The following is a 27102-nucleotide window of genomic DNA, read 5'->3' as shown; positions in this document are numbered from 1 at the left end:
CAACTTGTGTAGGTTTTATGGTTTCTGTTCTTCCCACCCCTTAACTTTATGCACTGTCTAGTGTCTTGGCTCTTTTCTGTGAATATTCTTCTGCTCAGCCCAGCTTCTCTTGTGCTCTCAGTTCACATGTCTGGATTGATCTGGAACCCACACCACCCTCTCTGACTTTTACTTTTCTTTCCAGTTATACCAAGCGGTTGCATATTACAATATCAACTCAGACCCAGTCCTGAATAAGAACAGTGCTTTAAGAGGAGGAGGCATGTGGCTAAAGTAATGTACACAGCATCCCTATTGCCTTTCCACTCTGAAATAAAAATGATCAACCGACGTGTGTTGAGTATTGTATACATAACCCTGTGCTTGCAAAAGGAAGGTTTGAGATGATTCAAAAACTCAGTTTTCTTTTGAAAAGCTCATCATTTCAAGAAGTATACAAAATGTTCTAATCAGAATTATATAAATAGCCTAAACATACATGGCAGCATGGATGATAAAGATGTTGTTTGTTGGCTATGAGGGAGGGACTAGGGACTAAGATAAATGTGTGATGGTTTAATCTTGATATTGAGACCAAGTATTGTGTAACTAGAAAGGCTCAATGCAGGCATGGGGACTGGAGATGATTTTTATTTGAGAGCACTGGCTGTCTGGGAGAGTTCTTTTTACCTTTTTTGGAGTTCTGAGCCAATTTGCCTGAAACATATGTTGCATTTATATGTTATCTTTAAGAATCACAGGGAAAAAATAAAGGAGTAAAAGCAGCACCAGCTTCTTAAAAGACCATTTTAAAGAGCTGGAATCAAACCGGTGAAGGTTAAGTATGTGTCTTATGTTACCATTCTAACTCAGCACTGTATCAGGTGCCACTGATGCACCAAGCGCGCTGACCCTCTCAGATGCCCTTTTCCTGCTCTGTGATTCCTCTGTGCAGCTGGACCAGAGGAGTGGGAGCAATTAACCTGTCAGCGCCTCCCATCTTTCGCACATTATAATTTGCATGTGAACTGAAAAGAAGGAAATTGTGAAATTTTAAACTTAATTTTCCTAGAAGAGTGAATAGTGAAATGCCTCTCCTTCAGAGAATGTGGGTGGTGACATTCAGTTCTCACCAAAGAGTGTATCTTTTTCCCACTCCTTTATTTATAAGTGAGTCATTCTTTCAGGATTTATGGGAACTCTTCAGGCTGATGAGTAAAATAGTCTTTTCACAACAAATATGAACAAGGCAGGCAAGACATAATATCTACAATAGGCTTTCTTAAGCTTGACGCTATTGACATTTTGGGCTGGAGAATTCTTTGTTTGGGGACCATCTTGTTCACTGTAGGATATTGAGTGGCATTGCTGGCTTCTACTCACTAGATGCCAGGAGCAGTCCCCAAGTTGTGACCATCCAAAGTGTCTTCAGCAGTAGCCACACGTTCCCTGGGGTAAAAGGAACAAAGACACACCTAGTTGAGAATTCCTGATCTGGAAATAATACATTATAAATAACGACCTTAGTAACAACTTAGTGGGGGAGGCCATTCCAGATGGTTACCTGACTTCACCGGGGAGTGCTGAGGACTCAGACTAAAGGATAGTAAGAGAGTATGACGGATGAACTCAATGAACAGAATGGGTGTTTTTTCATGGTTACTGTGTGATGACCAACTTGTTCTCCTAATTTCACGGAAGATTGTGGACCCTTCTTGGGGCTACCCAATGACTTAACTATAGGAAAAGAAAGCTAACTTTTTAAAACTTCTGAATCATTTTTTTTCAATGTTTATTTTGAGAGAGAGAAAGAGACAGAGCATGAGCAGGGGAGGGGCAGAGAGAGAGGAAGACACAGAATCCGAAGCAGGTTCCAGGCTCTGAGTTGTCAGCACAGAGGCCGACACAGAGCCCGACACAGGGCTTTAACTCAAGAACCGTGAGATCGTGACCTGAGCTGAAGTCGGATGCTTAACCCACTGAGCCACACAGGCGCCCCAAGCTTCTGAATCTTGAATGGTGGATCAGATCCTCAAATTAAGAATAAAAAGAGACAATGAAATGACTCTTAACCATGACTTCAGAATAAACCCAACCTTTTCTAATGAAAATACTTCATCATTAGATTATAACTAATTAATGGCAAAAGAAGGGAACTAATGAGCAAGTGTAGAAAGTGGAAGGGTCTGTCCAAGGAGACAACAATAGGGCAACATTGGTAATCTTGCCAAGTGCAACTAAATAAAAATGTAGAAGTTACCCAATGCAATTCAAGACAGTGAAGGCAAAGGCTAGGTCAAGTCTAAAGACCATTCTGCCATTATAGACTCCATGCTTATTTCCCAGTTTGTCAGTCATTTCAGGAAAGGGGCATATTATCTATAGGACCTGACTCTGAGTAATAAATTCTTACCTGCAGGCTTTCTTAGATGAAAGACTTCCCTCCTTTCTGAGGCTGAGACATTCTAAACAAAGCCTATTGATTGGTTCCATAGACTGAAATGCTTTCTAATTCAAGGAGATGGGAAGACTATTGGCTGTTCTTCATTAGTACAGTCTAAAGAAGTTCAACTACCTACGAATTTATTTAGAGACAGCAGTGTTCTCGGAGCTGGCTTGGTTGTCTGACAGGCAGAAGCAGATGCTGCTGAGGTTGCTTATTTGGGAAGGTGAATAGAATGATTCCATTTAAATTGTTGAGTGTATTCTCACTCATTAATGCTGTCCTTTATGCTTTTTTCATTAACATTGATGACAATAATGGTTATTGGATATGAACAGTATTTCAGGGTTTCCAAAGGCCTTTCTCCTTTGGTCCCTGATTATTGGTGGTTACTCCAGCAGATTCTTAACTTTAAAGTCACTGAATGAATCTATTCACAGACACCTAAAAATCAACTTGACATGTATGCTCCATGACATTTCTTTCCCCTACCATGTAAATGCTACTTTGATCCTATTCCCAGCCCTACCAGTAGCTGGGGAACGCAAAGTGCTTTAAGATCCACAAGTGAAAGGAACGTTCTAGAAGGAATGATGTTATTTTCTAAGCACAAGTTTCTAAACATTTCCATGCATATTTTCCCCGGTGTGATTTCTGTATTAACATGCAGTACTCTTGAATGGAAATGAAGTAAAGCTCTGTTAATATTTATGCTGTTTGTGAAAAACGGTAATGGCTGAATTCCCCGGGCACTTCACTTCATTTAGTGTATACTGATCCTTAAATTGCAAAGCAGGCTGGGTGAACGCTGGCTCTCAGGCCTGTACCTCCTGCTTAGTGGACTGCTTCAGAGATCTTTTCCAAGAAATCTCCCATCTTTGTCACTATTTCCTTCAAGGTGTTAAATAATTTTGGAAGTGGCAGTTGCAATAATATGTAAAAAAAAAAAAAAAAGCTGATGGCTGGCAGTATTCAGCTTGCTTTTTTGTCCCTTTCATGGAAAGCTAAGAGTGGTTTGCACTGTGGGGGGAAGTGGAGGTTCAGACTTTATTTGGATTTAGTTGTGGCGTACTACCTGCTTAGAATAAAGACTTCTACCTGGGCAGAGCTTTTTGGAAGCCTTGCCCCGCAGTACTGGCGAAAGTCCGTCTGGCTTCAACTACACTAACATGTATTGCAATTCCTAAACTTTTCAGAGTACCTGTTCATTCTGAAGAGGAAGATAGGGTTTCTTTTTCTCCGAATGGTCAGTCCTGTAATTCATTCTTGTTCATCTGATAATAATGTCAGAATCATAATTTGCTGTTTTCTTCATTCAATGTATATTTCAAAGCTGTGTGCAGAGTATTTCATGTGTAGCTACAAACTAGTCAAGAGAAGGACGGAAGATATAGTGTCACTTCAAGAAGGTTAAAGGTCTGGTGATAGAGAAAGTCTTATGCTGATGTAAGCCCAATGTCAGGTGGAGAGCACCGCTGAGGGAGGGCAGGACCATCCAGCTCTGAGCGGGGGATCCAGGCTGAGGGATGCTTTGAGCTCCTTTTGGCAAATTTCAGAGCTATTGCATTTTAGACTTGACAGTGTGCAAGAAACATGTGTCATCCAGAGACTCTCTTTCCGTTTGCCTCTGGCTTGGGAAACAGATTGACCTCCACTAGTGGTGTCAGGAAAGCACGTGATAATAAATAAACAACCACAGTTTTGGAGGTGGCCTGGAAGTGCAGAGAAGAAAGTCATTGGGAACTGGTGTGGAATAAAATTCACAAAGGCTGATCTTTGGGAAGGCGCATTACGGAACCAGTTAGGGAATTAGAATTGTGCCATCTGTTCACCCCTGATGTCCTCTAATAAGAGAAAACCTGTAAATTAAGGGGCCCTAAATGCTCGCTCAGAAAACATCCAAGCAATGGTGAAAAGGAAATCTAAGCAAAATCAGAGTGTTTGACTTAACAGAACAGGAATTTAGGACTGAAATAGGAAAATAGGACAAAACTGCATGCACACCAAATTGAACTAAGAAGCATTCATAACAAAAGTAAGTCTCAAAATCAAAGGCCTGTTTATGAAAGCTAGTCTGAAACACACCCTCAGCTGGTGACCACCTGAGATGCTTCTCTTCCAGCTTGGCTCCATCTGGTAAATTCTTCTGGGTTAAGAACAGAGTCCTGTAACATCAATAATCTTGAACTCTTTGGGCATTAGAGTTTAAAAGAGGAAACAAATTTTATTGAAAAATTATTAAACAAAATTAAATTTTAGAGTAGATTTGCAAGCCATGCTTCCTCTGGGCTAGCAGGTGCCTGGCACATGGGAAATCAGGATGGGCTTGCTGCATCCAAGTAGCAAAAGAGGTACTAAGCCAGGCAAATCTGCCGACATTGTGGGTTTTCCCCTAATACTAATTTCAAAAAATTTTAGAAGTCATTGCATTACAAATCTGATCAGTTTCAAGCTAAAATGGCAGGCACCAAAATAATCTTAGAAAATAAAGGAGTGACATCAACATATGAATTCTGATCAGAATGAGAGGAGCACACAGATATGCAATAAGGCAAGACATTTTTAAATGTTTTGTTAGATATGGCTGGGGGTAAATCACATACATATTGTTTATATGGAATTAGTGCTTTGAGAAATCGGTATGTGTGAGGATCTAAGAGACGTATCAAGGTCTGTGGTTAATATATCCTTTCTTCCCATAAAATTATGTTGGCCAATCTGTCTCTCGCATTGGCAAAATAATGAGTGATTTTTATTTGCTCATTTTACATTATAATCATAACCTTTTCTTTTTTTAATAAGATCAGGGTCTTGAGAGAGCACAAGAGAAGGAAGAGGAAGAGGAGGAGGAAATAGGATAATTAGAAAGAAAAGGAGAAAATTAAGGGAGGAAGGACAACAAGAAAACTAAATAAACAAGGTAGCTGTGATAGGAGGTTGCATTTACCCACGGCAAAGTCACTCGGGGGTTCCACCTTTTTCCCCGAGAGGTCCTTCAGCTTCTAAAGCAAGACTTGCCTGATTACAATAAAAAACACTGAATTGGGCTTCCAACATGGTTGGGAAGCTGAGGATGATTCTTTTCACTCAGTACAGTGCACCATTTGGCCTTCTTGATTTAGACCAGTGGGATTTTTGTCTACCTTCAAAGCCTTTAGTTTTCAGTGACCATCTCTCCTCGATTGTTTCTGATGTGATCAATTTTCACTCCTTTACTGTGCTGAGTAGGATTCTTAAAATGCTTCCTTGACATTTAGTGAAACATGTTTCTGTTTGGTAGTTCTGAGGTGCTACCTAAGTAGGAGTTTCAGGTCTGTGGGGACATAATTACGAGCGGCCAACAGTTGGGAGAGACTCTTTAAATTCTTTTGCTTCCATACCACTCACCCCAAAAGTTTTGAAAATCTGTCCATTCCTTGCCCATTTACAATGAGGCCTAAATTTTATAACATAGTTGTAAAGTATATGATTTTTGGCATATTTTAAATATTTTCATTTTAAGATAAAAGTATAACCACACTCCTTTTAGAGTAACAATCATACCTGGAAACTACAACAATTTGTTAATCACCATTTTCCATTTAAAAAATATCTGCTTTGACATATAGAGACTTTCCATAGCTTTTTTTCCTCCATGAACTCCTATTTCTATTTAACTTTTTGCACAGAACTTCAAGCCACATATCCATGCTTGAAACTCTTCTATTCTTTAGCCTTTCATAACTTTCTGTAATGACAATCTTTATATCACTTAAAAATATTTTTTTCTAAATTGGGTTCTCATTAGAATTATTGATCAAAACAACATAATTTATGTATTCAATGCTTAATGAACATGAAAACTAAAGTTATATTAAAATGCATGTCTTAATGAAATAGATGGGGCTTTAAAAAATCTCAGTAAGAGGCACCTGGGTGGCTCAGTCTGTTGAGCATCTGACTCCTGATTTTGGCTCAGGTCATGATCTCCCAATTCATGAGTTGGAGCCCCATGTCGGGCTCTGTGCTCATAGCACGGAGCCTGCTGGGGGATTCTCTCTTCCTGTCTCTCTGCCCCTCCCCAGCTTGTGCACACTCTCTCTTTCTCTCTCCTTCTCTCTCAAAATCAATAAATACACTTAAAAAAATCTCAATCATTTCATGTGTCTGGGGTGAATATTACTTATTGGTACAACAAGAAAAGTTTCAGTGTCAGTTCTAATTTTTATAGTTTTAGGTGCTGAGGAACACTTGTTCATATAAATGACTTGATAAAAAAATTTATTTATCCTCCCTTTCTGCCTTGTATTTAGTTTAAAAATTGTTATTGTTTCCTGTTGAGTAGACTCGTGTGCATTGGCTAGGCATCCTTAAAAAGCATTGTAGGTCTTCCAAGTTTGAATCAAGATTGCCATAAGTTTGAATTCTGATGTGGTGGTTCTTACTACAATGAAAAACCCCCTTTGTAGGTGATACTGTCCTGTTCTTTGTAGATCACTCCTTCAGGTCAGAAGGACCATTCTCAGCTGCTGGCAACATGGGCCACTGATGGCTCATGGCCGTACCCTTTGGTTGGAATTGTCCTCAGCTACTGGGACCTGGCTGGCCCCAGGTTAAGCATGCAGAGCTGCAGCCAATATCTGGCTGGTGCAGAGGTACAAAGTCTTGCTTCACTTCGGGACAGATCTGCAGGGTCATCCCAGCTCCAGAGCTCCCTGTGGAAGTGACCTGAGGCTTTCGGAGTTACTGTACGGAGGGCTTACTTTCTGTTCTGCTGGATCCTGCCTCCCTCACTTTGCAGGCGCATTCCTGGGAACAACTCTCCTACTCCACTTGTCTCTCTCCATCTCCAAATCCATCCCCAGGAAACCCACCCTACAACATGCGTTTGTTAACTTGCACTTCAGGAGTGTGATTCTGCAGAAGGAAGTAAAAAAAAATCACTCTATTTTGGATGGAAATAATACAGTGGGCTTCTTTCACTTATTGTGGTTATTTCTGGTAGCATCTTTTTTTGTGGTGTTGGTGGTATGAAATATCTATATTTAACAGGAGGAAAGCTGTTGAAAAAATGACCCATCCTTAACAAATATGTTCCTTGATATTTTCCTAATGACCGAAAATATTTTGGTTATGTTTCGGATTATCTGTTTTCATTCTGATGTGAGAGGTAGGTTGAACTGGAGTGTGTTGTATACTCAAAATTAATAATTTCATAAACCTCAAATGTTAATTGCCCCAATAAAAGCTTTGTTGTTGTTGAAGACTTGGTTCCTAACAGGGAACATATATCCAAGTACACGTATTCCTCAGTAGCATGGAGTCTAGGGAAAAGCTAACTATAGTTCATGAATAATGCAGAATTTTGCTGTTTATGCCATTTCCATCTGTTGTGTGCATGATATTTATGATATTCACAAGATAAACTGATAGGAGTGTGTGATCTGCTAATATGTATATTTTTAAGCGCTTTAATGACTGTTTCTATGGAAGAATGATGTCATGTACTGACTCCAGGGATGGGGAAGATTAGAAAAGAAAATAGCAACACAAAAAATAAAGACACTTGTGCGCATCCAGGCATTTTATTTTTAAGTGAGCGATAACTTGATTCGTGCCTTACCAGTTCCAGGATCTCAGACTGCTTGCCAGCACTGGTTTCTGATGGCAAACAACAAGAATGGATTGGAGTACTGTGATTCTTCCTCCTGCTCACTGCTGACCAGCACTGCTTCTCAGTGACTATGTGTTGACTCAGCTGAATGAGGAGGGATTGCTTTTCACTTTTTTAATGTTTATTTATCTTTGAGAGAGAGAGAGAGCATGAGCAGGGGAGGGGCAGAGAGAGAGGGAGACACAGAATCCGAAGCAGGCTCCAGGCTGTAAACTGTCAGCACAGAGCCCGATGTGGGGCTCGAACTCATGAACTGTGAGATCATGACCTGAGCCAAAGTAGGACACTTAACCGACTGAGCCACCCAGGTGCCCCAGGAGGGATTGCTTTTATGTTGTTCAAATGATGTACTAACCTTGGAACTTACCTTAGAAATTAAAGTCTTAGTGAAATGAGTGTCCTTAGTGGAAACAACATGAAAACACATTTTTCTTCTCCATAAAGTAAAGGCAGTATCCTACCAAAGAGAATTGTGTTCTAGATGAACATTATCTAATTAAAAAAAAAAACTAGACTCTCTTTTCTTTCTTTTTAAAGTTTATTTATTTATTTTGAGAGAGAAAGGGAGGGGGGGGGGGGGAGAGAGAGAGAGAGAGAGAGAGAGAGAGAGAGAGAGAATCCCAAGCAGGCTCTGCACTGTCAGCACAGAGCCCAATGTGGGGCTTGAACTCACAAACCGTGAGATCCTGACCTGATCCAAAACCAAGAGTCAGATGCTTAACCAACTGGGCCACCCAGGTGCCCCTCTTTTCTTTCTTAAGGAAGAATATTGTCCAAATTGTTGTCCCTGTTATTTTTTTCCAGCCCAGATGTTTTTTGGTTATTTTGGTTCTCTGTTTCTTTTGGAGAAGGTTACTAAAATAACTAGAAGCCTGCCTTCCCTCATTTTTTGGATAATCACAGCAGTCTGGAAAGAGGTCAGTTTGCTTGTTTTCTTTGATGATTGTCTTCTGACAATTTTCCTGGGTTTAGAGGTTTAAGAGGTATAAGAGGGCTTCTTAGGAGTCTGAATTTGGCAAACGTGAATCCAAAATTGTGGTGAAGGTTTGTTTCTGAACATTTTGTCGAGTATAGCTTTAATGAATTATTGGCATTTAGGTAGCTAGTGGGGCAATTTAGGATGACACAATGCCCCACATAATTCTTCTATACTGCCTTGAAATGACAGAAAATACTAATTCTTTTGGTCTAGCAACTTCCTCTTGGAAAAAGTAAACACCCGAGCGTGTGTGTGTGTGTGTGTGTGTGTGTGTGTTTGTGTATCTTGAATTTTTACTGGTATGAGTCAGTTAAACGCCTTATAATCGTATGTGTGTGTGTGTTATTTTGAATTTTTACTACTGTGAATTAAACAACTTGTTTTCATCTTAACACCTAAGTGGGTTTGTGCTGTAAACTTTGTAGCAGCCACAGCAAAGTCTAAGGGCGCTGTTCATGGATCTCCAGCAAGTTAGCCCTGTGGGGGGGGGGGGGGGGGCGGTAATCCTCACTGCCTCCAACAGGAGTGTGGCAGTCTCAGCTTGCCAGATACTCACTTTCCACTTTAAACATTTTTATAGACTCACTGGATCACGGAAGAACTTTAGGTGGATTTTTTCTGAAGGCTTCTTGGGGAAGAGATGGCAATATGCTGTCCTGTTTCTCTTTCTTTCTGAAGATCATTTTCTAATCCAGTATCACCCTTGTGGGGAGGACACTTTCTATATGGAAAATTTAGTTCAGATCATCAGTTTCTTCCTAGGTCTTATAAATTCCTCCCTATTTGAAGGCAAATTGAGGTCACAGACCGTGTATTATACTTTGTCTCTCTCACAAATAGTATAGTATACAAATATAATGTCTAATGTCTTTGTATAATATCTCTAGGCACTTTTCATTAACTATGATAATAGTAACAGGTACTATTGAGAGTTTTTATTTTTTGTACCTTGTTTTCTGCCAGGCATTTCACATGCATCATCTCATGTAGTCATTCCATCAGTTCTGTAAGGTCGCTAATAGAAATTATCCCCATTTGGCCTGGGTGGCTCAGTCAGTTAAGCATCTGACTCTTGATCTTGGCTCAGGTCATGATCTCCTGGTTTGTGAGTTTGAGCACCATGTCAGGCTCTGCGCTGACAGCATGGAGTCTGCTTGAGATTCTCTGTCTCCCTCTCTCTCTGCCCTTCCCCTGCTCTCTCACACTCGCTAAAAAATAAATAAATAAACATTAAAAAAAGAAATAATCCCCACTTTATAGATGGAGGTTAAATAACTCCAGTTAGCACACATGCACTTGTGCACACACACGTACACATAGACCAATACTGCAAGCCAAAGACCTTCTCTCAGTTTCTGCCGGCTCCATAAGCAGAAGGGAAGAAAGCTATTCTGTTACTGTCTTCACAATGGAGCTGGAGTGAGTGTATGCAGAGAAGGTGAATACTTCCAATCTGATTTGTATCAGTTTATCCTGAAGTGCAAAATCAACCTACCTTGCACTTAGACATTTGATTTTTTTTTCTGTAGGACATGCTTACATTACCTAATTTATTGCCTCATGTTAATGTGACTTTAACTTTACACCTTGTGATACAACCAGTGGCTTTGTTGTGCTAAAAACAAATTTGTTCCTTCCTGCCCTCAGTTTTATTAGAAAGACACCTCTCCCCCAGATGAATAAAAACAATACTTGAGTCTACACCAACCAAATGGATGGTGTCATGCCCAACTTGTTCTCTTCCTATTCTATATCCCTGTGCTTTCCTGACCACTAAAATGAGGCATGGCCCAGGGAGGTGGTAGTTTTGCTGGGTGGAAAGTAAGGATGTTCTGTTCATCCAGGCCAAATCTTAACTGAGATATCTGAGATGGAAGGGTGGTGGGGGGAGCTGTGTGTCTCCCCAGAAAATAGAACTATGTTGGCCAAGAAAAGGCTCTTTGGGGACGATCATAGTGTGACAAGATTGGCTCAAGTGAGTCAGGGGGCAAAGTGCTAAGAACAAAAAGTACCTACCTCCCACTTTACGTTGGTCCTATGGCACCTGAATTTGAAAGCTGAGTCCAATCTCATTTGTGGTTCTTGTTGCCATTGATTCAATTTGCCTTGTTCTAATTGAAAAGTTTTAATTGGAGCACACAATCAAAACCCTGCAAGACTCACTCATCTGTAGTACCTGACTATATGGCCTTTCCCACTGAGCACAGTTAAGCTGGTTGTTCTGACAGAAGCCACCTATCTAATTAAGTGAAAAGTGCACTGTAGGTAAAAATTAAGCTTTAAATTAGCAGTTATTTCCAATTGCACAAAACTTAATGGGGGAGGGGCAAAAGGTCGCATTGAGTTAACTTGTATTTGCAAATTGGTGTCAAAACTGTGTTAATGGGGAGGAAAAAAATAAGAAATTGTAACCCAATTCCACAAGGAAAAAAAAATTAGCCTCCATGAAATGTACTTAAAAGCAAAGTGGAAGAATATTTAAAATCCATTATTTCAATAGAATTGTATGTCTTAATATAAGCATCTCAGATTTGAGAAATATAATAAATATGATTTAACTCCACTAATGTTCTCTCATTGGGCTCATTCTTCATGAAAATAAGTGAATTATGTCATATCTTTTCAGAGGTAATAGATGCATGCCACTAAATTAAAACTTGAGTATGTGAGAAGAGTCACCCAGTGCCTTTTTCCAGGGGTGAGGACTCCATAGTTGCTCTGATACCTTCCCAAAGTTATTTTTAGTTTTTCTTATGAAAATTATACCAAAAATTTGCATATACATCATTCAATTTTGGATTTATAAATATGTACGCAAAAAGCAGATATTTTTTGGTCACCATCCAGACCTTTTGGGGGCTGCCTCGTTTCATTCGTAGTTGACACATTCTTGGGCAACGCAAACCAATTTTTTACAGTGCTCACTTACACAAAACAGAATCGAGAAGGCAAATATACTGCTATCAAAGGAAAGGAAAACGTGAATTATTTCACAGTGTCAAACCGAAGTAGAATTTGCTCTGTGCTTTGGATTATTTTAGCTGCAGCTCTTCAGAAGCATGCTGGACTGGGGCCTCCTATCTTACCTGTTCTGTCTCAGCCTTGGATACACATAGGGAAATCCTAATCTGGTTACGAGATAGCTATACTGAGATTGAAGGGATTTCAGGGAGGCTTGAGGCAATGTCTGGGTGAGTACTACCTCTGATGCTCTGACAAAGAGGCCCACTGGCTCTTTTCCTCATTCTCTACCTCTCAGATAATTTTGGACAGAACAAGGAAAAAAAAAATATCAGCATTGCAGTATTTTGGCTCAAGAGTCCTTTTGTTGCCAGTGGTCAGAGTAATGCCATGAATTTGGAAATGGAGATTTTGCCAAATTGTCTATTGCTTAAGGATAGCACTGGCATTATAAGCAAAAAACAAGAACTCTAAAACCACTGGGATCAGACCTTTTCCAAGATGAGTTTGCCCTTACCAGGAAGGTTGTGAAGTCAGCAACAGTCATACCGCTGGGATGATAGAGTTTCATTCTGGGAAAACAGCTAAAAAATATTTTTTTTTCCTAATACAGCAAAATATAATGTGTCATAAAAAAGATTGTTTTTATGTAATTATAACAACAGGTTAGTGATGATTCTAGAAGTCTTGTGATTCCTCCTGTCGCCTGGCCATCACCCTCACACACCACATTCCCAGAACCTCTATGGAATATCATAACCTTGCTTCTTGCTAATGAGACTCCTTTCCCCGTAGGTGAGTGAGAACAAGTCTTATCAGCATCCGCAGGCCCCTGCTAGTCAATATCGGTAGACTTGTAGGCTCCTTGGCCTGGCTGAGTACAACAGGGACCGTGATAGCTTTTTCTGGTGCACTGGCTTAGAGGAGGCACAGCTGTTACTATGTCACCGGTGACCAAAATAGGTGCTACTTTTGAGTGTACAGTCCTTACCTCTTTCTGGGTACTTGTCCCCCATGTCTTCAGCTTCAGGATCACAGCCATGTCAGTTTAATGTTTTTAAAAATATTTCCCCCCACTATCTTCTCTACTTTTTCTTACTTTTTCTTATGAATATACTCAATCACTCATCATTCAACCTCTGGACCATCCATGCAGAGTCCTCTAAACTCTTGCAAAACAATTAGATACATGTGTTCAAAAGAGATTTCATGGTCTGACCTGGAAGGGATGTTCGATGATACAACAGAAGATTTGAGATTGTGGAATTAACACCTCAGAGACCCTTCTGGAAGGATATGAAAAAGACAGTAGCTGTTTTTCTTTTTTTTGTACAATTAGACCATTTCCTCTGCTTTTCCCGTGAGCTGTATGTTTGCCAACATAATTTACTAACCCATTAGGTCTGGCTATTATTCTCTTTCCAACCCTCTCCATATTCTCTCTGTTTGTCAGTTTGGAAGATCTTAAAATAGACACAGGTTCAAAGGTTCCTAAGTAATATTTATTAGCATGGAGAGGTTGTCTGCTAGATCTGAAATTTCAGTGTTCGCACTTTAAACATTTTTGAGGAGACTCAATAAAGAAGACATTAGTCTTTTTTTTTTTTTTTAATGTTTGGTCTTCTCAATGCCGTTGTTTATATCTGCCCACATCTTCAAGTTGTCAGGATTGTTTTGAATTGCAGTGACACTCTCCAAATGTGGTTGACAGTCCACCCACTTGGTGCTATCCACAAACAGTGAGTACACTCTCTGAATGTCATTAGTAAACATGAAGTCCGATTCATCAAGGAAAAAGCTGACAGAAGAGCCCGGTTGAAAAAAAAAATCTCAAGTGAGAATTCAAAGATTTATGTTTGCCACCGACTAGTTGGCTGGTCGCTCATGTGTTTGTCTAGCCTTGCAATATTTCTAATGTATAATACAGGAATAGTGATTTCTCCCTAGAGTCTTAGAAAAATTCCTATTCAAGCCTTTCTTCTCAGTATTCTTTATTACATATAGCATTATGCTAGAAACTGAGAAGGATATCAACAAAAAAGTTTGCTACCCTCTAGGACTCTAAGACTGATCTATCTCTTTCTACCTCTATATACCAGTTAAAACACAGTGATGCTTCTTTACTTCTTTAGAGGATTTCATAGCTTTCAAAGCTATTATTTGTATGTGTACAAAAGCATATGTACATATATTCATGTATAAGTATTTCATATATTCAAAAGCATATATACAAAAGCATATGTACATATATTCATGTATAAGTATAAGCATATGTACATATATTCATATATATATATATATATGCTGACACACATATACATGTGCGTATTTATAATTTCATTTAATCCTTATAGCAACCTTGTGACACAGAGAGTAATGACTCCACATCAGAAATGCAAACCCTGAGGCTACAAGGATATTAAATAAAATCACAAAAACTAGGATTTCAGCACAGGTCTCTGCATTCCAAGCCCCATGCTCTTTCTGTTGAAGCAGAAATTATTGTCCTAAGCCAGTGTAAAGATGAGTCCCCAAAGTGCCATATAACTGCTAAGTTATGTGGAAAGCTTCTTGGAGGAATTGTGGCTTGAGGATTTGGCCAGTGCAGAAGGAAGGGGATCTCAGGCAAGGAGAAGAGCATGCAATAGGGTTTGAATGTGATTTAGGGAAAGAAGAAAGACACTTACTCAATGTTTTTACATGGAACTAGTAAGATCTAATGTTTTGGTACTTGGGGTGTGAATGCGAAGAGTGTGTGAGTTTAGATCTTTTCTAAAGGATTGGGTTACATGTGCTAGTGTAATATGGTGCAGGATGAAATTGGCACTTTAGGAGGATTGGGGGAGATTGTGGAATAGGTTACAGCATGGAGCCTGAGAGATGAGTTCTAGGACTTCTGCATCCTCCAGGCATGAAATGCCAATGGGCAAAGGTGGATAAATATAAGGACCCTTTTGAAGGACTTGGTAATCCATCAGCTAGTCTGGTGTTAAGGATTGGGATTCTAGGGACACCTGGGTGGCTCAGTCAGTTGAATGTCTGACTTCGGCTCAGGTCATGATCTCCTGTTTCATGAGTTCAAGACCCGCATCGGGCTCTGTGCTCACAGCTCAGAGCCTGGAGCCTGCTTTGGATTCTGTGTCTCCCTCTCTCTCTGCCCCTCCCCCACTCAAAGTTTCTCTCTCTCTCTCTCAAAAATAAATAAACATTAAAAAAATATTGGGATTCTACCTCTACCTAACTAGTTTTGTGACCTGGACAACTTGTTTTATCTTCACCAAGTCATAATAGTTCTTGCTTTATCAGGCTCTTTTGAAGATAAATGAAATAATACACACAAAGCTAATCTTAACTCAGACCTAGCATTTAGAAAACCCTCATTAACTGTTAGATATGTATTTGTAACTACTATTAAAGGTAAAATTGCAGAGGTAAGATTTAAAAAAATGACACATGATTATGAGTGTTTTAATTTTTTGAAGGAACAATAACGATGGTACTAGACTGTTCTAATAAGCAACCAATACCTGCCATCTCTGTGGATAATGTTTATTTCAATTTGAATGGGTGCCAAGGTAATAAAGTAGACAACTGCCTACACATGTTTACAAATCTTAAGAGATAGGTAATAGTGGAATAATAGTGTTTGTGTTCTTGAGCCGGTTCCTTGTATATCACAAGACCTTTGTCACTCTTGCGACATTTAGACAGAAGAGGGTAATTTGGGGCTTCAGTGAGGTAACTTTAGATTTAGAGTTTGGCAAAGAGTGAAGAGTAAGTGCTCTCCATTTGCACTGTGAGTTCAAACATGTGATCCCCATGGACAGGCTGAGGATGTCTGTTAGCTCTGTCAAAGACTGCAGGAGGAAGGCCTCAAGTAAGGGTAGGGAGGCTCCTCTCATCTCACAGGATCAGTGTTTTAGTGATTCTTTAAAGCGTTTCAATAAGCACATCACTCTGGCAGATTTTCCTCTCAATATATAAATAACAGTCCATTCCAGGAGCAATATTTAAAAAGTCCAAAAGGAGATGGAATTTACCAGGTGGAACGGAAATCGTCTCTGGTCTTCGGAAGGAGGAACTGAACTTACCCCCCTGCCCCCTGTCCCCACTCAGAAGAACGCTCTGTTCAATTTCAGCATGAATAGCCTGGCTGCCTACTGCAGTTCAGTCTCCTATGGCTTCCTAAAGGCAATCAGAGGAATAGGCTGCTGCCAACAGAATATAATGTCAGTGGAAGCAGAGAAGCCCACGCACCCTAAATATCCACTCCTCGAATTATTGACAGCGGCTGGGTAATATTCTCTAGAAGGCTCCGACTAAAATTTATATGTGTTCTATTTTGGCGTCGGTGTGGACTGAGTTTTTCTGGAATTATATAGTTGGAAGGGAACTTACCTACCATAGTAGTGTCACTTCCTCCTCCAGCTGGGATAACAGACCCTCAGGCTCAGAAGATTGTTAATTCCTTTGATTCTCGTCTAGCATGTGCCTTGGCTCTTGTTGGTGTCTCAGAGAAGCATGGCGGTTTGCTGCTGCGGCGGCTGCCGCCATAGTCGACTTCAAAGGGTGAGGGAGAGGAAGAGAGTGTGACTGAGAACCAGAAGATGGCAATTCCCAGTCAGGGCATGTGGGTGGTGAGGAAAGCCAGGGAAGCAGGAAGGAGCTGGTGCCCAATAAAGAGAGGGCTAAAGTGGATAAGTGGGAAAAAACGTGGTCTATCTCACCGCCATGTCTGAGACCATTCCTACTGGGACAGCATGTTTCAAACACTGGTTCCTGCTCAGCTAGAGGTTTCCCATGGCTAACTACCAGCTTGAGGCAGGAGCGGGCTACTGTGTGCTGTGAGGCTTTTCCATCTTATGATTTCTAAGCAACTGAAAATAATTCTGTACTGACCTAAAACTATTTTGTATGGGCTAGAGACTGAAAACACCCTTATGATAATATATTTTGTGTATATGGTATATGTGTATCTGGGTATGTTCTGCTCTGTAATATAATTACATATAAATTGGTATTATTATATGTAAACTATTACATCATATATTTATAAGTAAGTATACACATATCTGTAAATACATATTTATATTTTATTTATTTATTTAAAAGGAATTAAAGAATTTATTTCATATGGAATGGGCATCTAAAGCTGCAGAATTTTGAAGGTATAAATTCACCTTCCTCCTTTTACAGATAAAGAAACTGAGGGCCAGCAGAGTCTTAGGAGAAGGCACGACCCTGTCTAAACCTCACGTTGCTCTTTCCAGGCCAGGATGCCCCCCACTCTACCCCTGAGTCTGGCACAGTAGAGGGGAGAGGCTGTGGTGGATCTTGATAGCACACCCTAAGGGTGATTCCGAAATGTTCCACCTCTAACTCTGACCTGATATCCGCTGTAGAAGGCCCAATAGAGAAATGTTAAGAATTTCTCTAATTGCCTTTAGAGAGTCCATAGAACTTCAACTGGAGGCCTACGTGACAGTAACTTGCTATCAAGTGCAAATGAATACCAGGTCTAACAATCGCATACCCGTAACTGTGATCCTATGGAACTGTCCTACCAGATCCCACTCACAGTAATGGGTCTTTCCCTTCTATTTTCTCTCCTATTCATAGAGATCACTGCCCTCCACTTTGCTTTAAGGTTAAGTTGTAAGGGCAGGAGAAACAGAGGCTGTGCCCAGCTATGGACTCTTTTCAAAGAGAAACACCTACCCTTCTCTTTACCGGAGGCTGTTTATGGGATGTCCTCCACTACCAGACAATCTGAGAACGCTGCTGTTTGGATAACATTGCTGTGCAGGAAGAATCTTTCTTCTTCCCTGAGTCTTTTTTCTTCAATCCAGATATCTTTACAATTGACTCATTTCTTTCTCCTGTCTCTGCCCAGTCCTGTTAGCAGTTCTGGGAAAAACAGCAAATGAGTTTAACATTTGCAACCAGTGGCTGGAGGCCACAAGATCAGGACACTTAATACGATATGGTTAGCTTTGTTTCAAATTAAAATTGGAACCAGTAATGTCTTAATTTTCTTGTCTAGACAATTGTCATGGCTGTAAATTACCATCATAATAGCCATTGAATGGTTTATAATGACCTTACCAAAACATTATTTGCCAATCCTATAAACTTTCTGAACATGCTGTTTAGTTTATCTTAATTAATCTATTAAGAGAGGACGTATACATCCTGCTTCCTCTCTCCAAAGTGATATTTGTGGATTCAATTCCTTTCTCATTGTTAATGCTACCCTCTAAACTCACCACTGATCTAATTCTGTCTTCTGTCTGTCTACAACAAATTTAATCAGAAAAATCATTATCCAAATGTGATGTTCTTTCTGTGTTTGAGACAGTGACTATTGTCTCTGTAGACTTTTGGTGCTATTCTTTTTATGCGGTTAATAGCTGTTTACATACATTTTGTTCAGGGTAGGGATGGTAGTTTATTGCACAGGCTACTAATAATTGTGTGCAAAAATGAGTTTCAATTAACTCTTCAAACAAGAACTTGAAAGAGTTCCAAATGTTCAGGAGATAGGCCTCTGTACCTAAAGGTTGTCTACAAAGTATGTGAGCACAGCCTTTAAACCAAGCTAAGAAACCAATTCACCTTATAATGCGTGTGTCAGCTAATTATATAGTTATAAGCTCAGCTAATATCTAAACTGACTATGCCATGCTCCTGTGTGTGTGTGTGTGTGTGTGTGTGTGTGTGGTGTAGGGGGAGTGCAGTGGGTTAAGGCAGTAGGGAGGGAGAACAGATGCCAAAATTCATCAAGAAAATGTCTGAAATCCTTGTTGTAGGACTTTAGCTTCTCCAGTTATCTGCCAGGAATGTTCTTGACCTTTCTGCCTGAGAAGCTTGGGCTCATCCTTTGTGTTGTCCCCATTTATTTTTTTCTCCATTACAAATTTCTTTTCATTTGTCTATTATTATATGTCTACTTGTCTCTTTCTACCAGTAAAATGTGATCTCAAGAGTAGGGACATCATCATTGCTAGTGGCTAATGACCTGGGATTGAATTTCATTTTCGCTACATTTTTCCCTAGCTGGATGACTTTAGCAGGCTTCCTTGCTAGATTTTCTTAATTTAAAAAATGGGAGTAGGGGCGCCTGGGTGGCTCAGTCAGTTAAGCGTCCGACTTCAGCTCAGGTCACGATCTCACAGTCAATGAGTTCGAGCCCTGCGTCGTGCTCTGGGCTGATGGCTCAGAGCCTGGAGTCTGCTTCCGATTCTGTGTCTCCCTCTCTCTCTGCCCCTCCCCCGTTCGTGCTCTGTCTCTCTCTGTCTCAAAAATAAAAATAAACGTTGAAAAAAAATGGGAGTAAAAAAAATATCTGCTGCATAGAATTTTTGTATAGGTTAATTAATCTTAGCTATCATCATCATCACCATCATCACCATCATCATATTCATGTCCTTTTTGCCATTATAAAACACACAGTTAGTTTGTTTTTCAATAAATTACTTCAGTGTTTTCTTTTATCAACCAACCTTTCATACCATAAAATTCACCCTTTCAAAAGTCTGTAATTCAGAAGCATTTACTATTTTCATGAAGCCATGTGAACATCCTAATTCTAGAAAGTGTTCATCTTTGCAAAAAGAAATGTTTTCCACATCAGCAGTCACTATTCTCCTACTCATTTTCCCAGCCCTGGCAAATCACAAATCTACTTTCTGTCTGGATTTGCCTGCAGTAACCATTGAATATAAATGAAAGTATGCAGTATGTGGTCTTTTTCTGTCTGACTTCTTCATTTAGCATAATGTTTTTAAGGTTCACCCATGTTGTAGCACATATATATTCCATTCCTTTTTATGGTTGAGTAGTTGTCCACATATGGATATACTACATGTATGGCCTAATACTACATTATGGTCATATACTGCATATGTGAGCTAATATGTGACCTAATACTGGGGAATATTCTATGTGCACTTAAGAAAATTTTGTACTTTGATGTTTTTAAAAGGACTGCTCTATGTATGTCTGTTGGATCTAGCTGTTTTATAGTGTTATTCAAGTCTTTTATTTTCTTGTTGCTCTTTTGCCAAATTGTTCTATTATGTAAGTGTGCAACTATTATTACTGAATTGTCTATTCCTCCCTTCAATTCTGTAAGGTTTTGCTTCATTTTTTTTTTCAGGCTCTATTATTAGGTGCATATGTACCTATTATTGTTATGTCTTCTTGATGGATTGAAAGTTTTATTCTTATAAAATGCTCTTTGTCTCTAATAGCAATTTTTGCCTTAAAGTATATTTTTTCTGATAGTAATATAGTCACTTAGCTGTCTTTTTGTTATAGTTTACATGATATATCTTTTTCAGTCTTTTTATTTTTAAACGATGTGTGACTTAAATATAAAACGTATTTCTACTACAGTATATAATTGGGTAATATTTGTTTATTCTGTCAATCTCTGCCTGTGATTGGAGTGTTTATTCTATTTACATTTAATAAAATTAATAAGGTAGATTTTATATCTGCCATTTTTCTACTTGTATTTTATATGTTTTATCTTTCACTTTATTTCTCCATTACTATCTTCTTTTGTGTTAATGTTTCCTAGCATATCATTTTAACTCCTCTATTGTTTTTAAATTATATTTTAGAGTTATTTTCTTAATGTTTACTCTGAGGATTACAATTAACATCTTAACTTAAAGATCTAGTTTGGGTCAGAAATATAAAACCTTTGCTGCTACACAGCTCCATTCCTCCCCCTTCTTTTTCCTCTGGTGCATTTTAAGTACAAATATTTATTTAAGTCCTGCAACACAGTTTTATAATTGTTTGTTTATGCAGTTATCTTTCAGTTAGAAAAGAGTTGCAAACCAAAAGTACATTTATATTATCTTTTATATTTACCTAAATTGTTGCCTTTACTGGTACTTTTAATATTTCTACATGTGGATTCTATTTGTTGTATAGTATCCTTTTATCTTAGTCTGGAGGACTTCTTAGTATTTCTTACAGGATAGCTCTATGAACAATGAATTATCTGTTTATCTGGCAATAATATATCCTTCATTTTCAATGAATAGTTTTGCTAGATATAGAATTCTTTTTTCTTCCAAGCTTTTATTTAAATTCCAGTTAGTTAACATACAGTGTATTAGTTTCAAGTTTAGAATTTAGCGATTCATCCCTTAACGACCTTGTGTTCATTGCAAGTGTCCTCCTTAATACTCATCACTCATTTAATCCATTACCCCACCCGCCTCCTCTCCAACAACCCTCAGTTTTTTTATCTGTAGTTAAGAGTCTGTTTCCTGGTTTGCCCTCCCCACCCCATGTTCATCTGTTTTGTTTCTTAAATTCCTCATATAAATGAAATTGCAAGTAGATATAGAATTATTGATGGACAGTATTTTTTCATTCAGTATTTTGATTATGTTATCTGCTTGTCTTTTGTCCTCCATTATTTCTGATGAGAAATCAGCTATTAATCTTATCAAAAATCTCCTTTATATGATGAGCCACTTCTGTATTGCTACTTTCAAGATTGTCTCTTTACCTTTGACTTTTGACAATTTGATTATGATGTGTCTAGATGTGATCTTTTTTAAGTTTATCCAACATACATCTTTTGAGCTTCTTGGATGTAAGTTTTTGGCCATTATTTCTTCAAATATTTTTTCTGTCCCTTTCTTTCACCTCTCCTCTAGGACGCTCATGATGTGTGTGCTGTTATGCTTGATGATGTCACAGAGACCTCTTAGGTTCTGTTTGTTATTCTTCATTCTTCTTTCTATTCCTTAGGCTAGACAGTCTCAATTACTTATCTTCAAGCTCACTAATTCTTTATTTTTTAAAGTCAAATCTATTGTTAAACCCCTCTAATGGATTTTTGTTTTAGTTATTATACTGTTTAACTATAGAATCTCTATTTTTTTTATTTATTTATATATTTTTTTAATTTTTAATTTTTAATTTTTTAATATATGAAATTTACTGTCAAATTGGTTTCCATACAACACCCAGTGCTCATCCCAAAAGGTGCCCTCCTCAATACCCATCACTCACCCTGCCCTCCCTCCCACCCCCCATCAACCCTCAGTTTGTTCTCAGTTTTTAAGTCTCTTATGCTTTGGCTCTCTCCCACTCTAACCTCTTTTTTTTTTTTCCCTTCCCCTCCCCCATGGGTTTCTGTTACGTTTCTCAGGATCCACATAAGAGTGAAACCATATGGTATCTGTCTTTCTCTGTATGGCTTATTTCACTTAGCATCACACTCTCCAGTTCCATCCATGTTGCTACAAAAGGCCATATTTCATTTTTTCTCATTGCCACGTAGTATTCCATTGTGTATATAAACCACAATTTCTTTATCCATTCATCAGTTGATGGACATTTAGGCTCTTTCCATAATTTGGCTATCGTTGAGAGTGCTGCTATAAACATTGGGGTACAAGTGCCCCTATGCATCAGTACTCCTGTATCCCTTGGATAAATTCCTAGCAGTGCTATTGCTGGGTCATAGGGTAGGTCTATTTTTAATTTTCTGAGGAACCTCCACACTGCTTTCCAGAGCGGCTGCACCAATTTGCATTCCCACCAACAGTGCAAGAGGGTTCCCGTTTCTCCACACCCTCTCCAGCATCTATAGTCTCCTGATTTCTTCATTTTGGCCACTCTGACTGGTGTGAGGTGATATCTGAGTGTGGTTTTGATTTGTATTTCCCTGATAAGGAGCGACGTTGAACATCTTTTCATGTGCCTGTTGGCCATCCGGATGTCTTCTTTAGAGAAGTGTCTATTCATGTTTTCTGCCCATTTCTTCACTGGGTTATTTGTTTTTCGGGTGTGGAGTTTGATGAGCTCTTTATAGATTTTGGATACTAGCCCTTTGTCCGATATGTCATTTGCAAATATCTTTTCCCATTCTGTTGGTTGCCTTTTAGTTTTGTTGGTTGTTTCCTTTGCTGTGCAGAAGCTTTTTATCTTCATAAGGTCCCAGTAATTCACTTTTGCTTTTAATTCCCTTGCCTTTGGGGATGTGCCGTAGAATCTCTATTTTTTAAAATAGATATGCTTTTATTGATACTGTTTGCTGAGACATCATGCTCATATTTTTCTTTAGATCTTTATTCATGGCTTCCTTTTGTTCTTTGCACATAATTATATTAGCTGATTTAAAATCTTCCATCTAAGCATTCCAATGTGTGCTTTCTCAGGGAGTTTCTATTGGCTATTCCTCCTCTTACTATTTTGGGGCCATACTTTCCTATTTCTTTGCATGTCCCATGATCTTTGTTGAAAACTGGATATGTTAAATAAAATAATGTGGCAACCCTGGAAATCAGATTGCCCTACACCCACAGTTCGATTTGTCTATGTTTGCTGTTCTTATTTGTTGCTGTTGCTGTTTGTTTTGTGACTTTCCTGTAGTAAAGGCATAATGATTTCTATGTGTTGTGATGTGTGGCAGCTTAGCTTATAGTCAGCTAATGGTTGGCAAGATATTTCCTTTGATATTTGAGTGTTTCCTGAGTGTTTCTGGTTGGAGAATGCCTTCAATTCCTTCAATAGCTTTCACTTCCTGCTTGCTCAGAGCCTCCAGTTCAGAAAGAATTGAGAGACTAGGGCCTTCTCAGATCCTCTGGTCTTTCTGCTTCCTACACATGTGTGGCCTTCTAGATTCCCAGAAATATGTTGGAACTTTTCAAAGACCTCTCTATGCTATTTTTCAATGGCGGTTATACACAGACTAAGACAGACCCAGTGGATGACTCATTCACCAAACTTTCTTTTTAGTTTTTTTTGGTCAGCTTCTTGTTTGCTCCACTTTCTGAGGCAGCTCTGATGTTAAACAGTTACCCTTGATTGTTTTTGTAAAAGCCCTGGAGAAAGATTGTTTACAGTGAGTGTTATGTGAGTCAGGTCAACTGAAGGCAAGCCCTGCTAATGGATGTTTTCAGGAAACTGTCACAGGTCAAATTATAACAATACCTGGTAATGATGCTTTTGGGAGCTTCAAACCTGTTCTGCCCTCTCCAGTAGCTGGTAGGCTGCTCATTTTCATGGTTATCATATTTGCAAAGCTATTGTTTTCAATGGCAGCTGTAGATCTGGGGAGAGAGAATGGGAATAGGGCAAGTTAAAAAACCACAAAACTCACTATTCCAGTTGAGATTCAATTTATTCTCTTCAATAAACATTACTTGGGTTTCTCTTGTGGCATATTTCCAAAGTTCTTAAAAAGTTGATTTTGCCAACATTGCTTGTTGTCTCATTCTCATTGCCTTTACAAAGGTGCATAGTTGTGGAAGTCTTTATTTAATATTCATGCAGTGCTCTCCCATCCAATTAATTTTTGATTAGTATATGAATTTAATGGACTTAATGGTTGTCTTTCTAACATTGACTTTACCCTTCTCTATGAATGTGAAGTTGGATTCGAAGTCAATCCCATGATCAGATCCAGAGGTAATCCCTGATTCCCCTAATCTGGCATTCCAACCTTGACACTATTGATATTTTGGGTCCAATAATTGTATTGTGGGGGTTGTCCTGTGCTTTGTAGGATCTTTAACATCATTCTTGTACTCTTCCCAGTAGATACCAGTAACACCTTCCCAGTTAGTATTTGTTTGACAACAGACATTGTCTAATGTCCATTGCAGGGCAAACTTGCCCCTGGTTGAAAACCACCATTATCACCACAATAACATAGTCTCATTCTTTTAGACAAAACAGTTGATTCAGGCAAACAGGACTTATCTCAAAGAACATGGTGATCCCATGATCACAGTTAGTGGTTCAGGAATGGAGATATAACCAATTCAAGCCAAGGAGGTATGAGGGAAGATTGCTGGAAACAACCAGAGGAAAAGTTTCCTTTTTTCCTTCTATGTTGGATTGTGTGAACATGTGAAATCCATTGGGTATCCAGCCTTAGCATGAAGCTAAAATGGTACCTAATGTGTGTTCCTGGCACACAGTTGACATACAGCTGATATTTAGAGTTTTTATTACAACACCAATTGGGTCAATGCTATGACCTTTGGTTTTCATTTAAGAACTGTTTAGGTTAAACTTTCTTAAAGACATCACTAAAAGTTGGAAGGGATTCTACCTTCATAATGGCTCTCCCACATCCAATCCCTCCTTTTCATCACTTCAAATCTTTAGTTACTTGTAAGTTTTAATTGGTTAATTGAAATACTTTTTATGAAATGTTCTCTCTTTTTCTCTCTTTCTCACCTCTCTCCACTTCAGCTCACTTACCAGCTTCTTCCCAAAGCACCCCTCTTATTATATTACTACTCTGCTGACGAAGTTTCAAGGTCTCTGTACCATCTACACATTAAACCCAACTTCTCAGCCTTTTTTTCAGTGTGACCAGAATTAACTTTTCAAATCTATCAGCCTCTGCTTTTCTTCTAAGTTCTAAACTTTAACCAAAGGAGAATGTTCATCATTTCCACAGCAGGTTCTACATTTTCTGGCTCTGTGAAGTTTGTTATGCTATTTTTGACACCAGAATATTTAAAATAATAATTATAATTCAAAAAGGTAGCCTTAATTGAGCACTAATCCTGTGCCAGATATTGTACTTAATCTCATTTAATTCTTCAAAACAAAAACAAAATGAAATGTCAACAAAATGAATTTGTTAAGTCCTTCTGTTTCACCTTCTGGCACATAAAGGACATTATGACTTGAAGAGGTTAAATAATTTCTCCAGCTTATACAGATAGTAATTGAAAACACTGGAACATGAACTTGGATCTTTGCAGTTGACCATATTCTTGTTCTTAACCACAATACTACATTGTTTTCTCTTTGCTCCCCTTTATTTTCCCTCTTCATTTCTCTCTGCTGCAGTTCTGATGTTTTCTAGTTTAAAGTTATATGCCAGTTCATCTATAACATGTGTCCCAGTCCTTCAGTTGAGAAATGATCTCTCCCCTCTTTAATCTCTTGCTGAATCCAACACAATGCCTAGTACATCATGATAAATGATCAATATATGTTTTAAATAAAGGAGATGGATGAATAAAACTTGGAGCCTAGGTATCTTGTTCTTTTATTTCATCATTGATATAAAGAAAAAACTCAAAGCTGCATAGTATTTTTCAGATAACAGGCACCTAACAATTTGTTAAATTGAATGAATTGCTGAAAATTCAGTAGATCAGCTTGTTGGGTGTCTATTTCTCTTTATGCTTCTCTTATGAGACCATAGCTATGTGAGTAAGAGCAGGCTATGTAAGCATCTACTTATGAGGAATGTCCATTACTTTTTGTGTTAACTTACGCAGGTGAGCAGGCCTGGAAGTCTATTGTTTTGTGGTTAACAGAGAAAAGGCCTCAGTCTTAAATATTTACAGAAGAATTTGGAATCTCTAGGTATGCAACTGACTGTAACAGTGGCTTTTCTTCCACAGAGGAGTTATTTTATGGGCTGTCAGTAAGAACACAAATCTGTTTCAATGGTGTGTCTGTTTTGCTTGTCCCAAATGAGTGTTATTTACAAAGAGCAAGGATAGGACACTAAGGTGGCAAAGAGAGAAACTAAGAAAGAAGATAGTTGGCAAGGATGGAGACTAGACTCAATTAGCTCCCAACCCAGGGATGCTGTTGCTGATGTCGTTGGTCTGAGTCAGCAACAAAAATCAATGTCAGATCTGGCAGATTTTGGCACCTCGGCAATTCTATTCAAGTCAGTAATTCTGTGATTCTATTTAATAAAAAACTTTTCAAAGTATTTAGATTTAAGTTATGATATAGATACTAGAGTTCCTCAAAAAGGAATGTATAAATGTTTTCCCAGTGCTTGCGTGTTTCTCAAGAAAATGACTAATTTTATACTTTCATGTGGATTATAGTCTAAAAAAATAGTATGAACATGTGTCAGATTACTCCTAATGGAGTTTGGTCATGCAATTTTATTACCCATATTTTCAGTTGGGTTGATCATGTGACTATAGCTTGAGGAGTGCTACTTATTTATCCTAGGTTAATGGGGAAAGACTGGAGTTGTCCTCCACGTGTAGCTCAGTCATGTGTCTGCACATGCTTCTTATGTATACTGCATGTGTGATTCAAGTGTGTGCCTCTATGTGC

The 27102-nt window shown here is 38.7% G+C and overlaps 1 protein-coding gene and 1 long non-coding RNA gene across 3 annotated transcripts in view; one reads left to right on the top strand and one right to left on the bottom strand.

Annotated features, from left to right (window-relative positions):
* Window positions 1-27102, top strand: part of FGF14 (fibroblast growth factor 14) — a 607406-nt gene that overhangs the window by 177416 nt on the left and 402888 nt on the right. The window lies entirely within an intron of this gene.
* On the bottom strand, window positions 16419-21700 carry LOC125933932 (uncharacterized). Its single transcript, XR_007461162.1, has 3 exons — window positions 21548-21700; window positions 17734-17922; window positions 16419-16575 (listed from the first exon to the last, which is right to left on the bottom strand). It is a non-coding gene; the product is annotated as an uncharacterized LOC125933932 (long non-coding RNA).

This window comes from Panthera uncia (genome assembly GCF_023721935.1).
Source record: "Panthera uncia isolate 11264 chromosome A1 unlocalized genomic scaffold, Puncia_PCG_1.0 HiC_scaffold_16, whole genome shotgun sequence".
In the NCBI taxonomy this organism is placed as follows: domain Eukaryota; kingdom Metazoa; phylum Chordata; class Mammalia; order Carnivora; family Felidae; genus Panthera; species Panthera uncia.
This window is presented reverse-complemented; position numbering and strand designations above follow the sequence as displayed.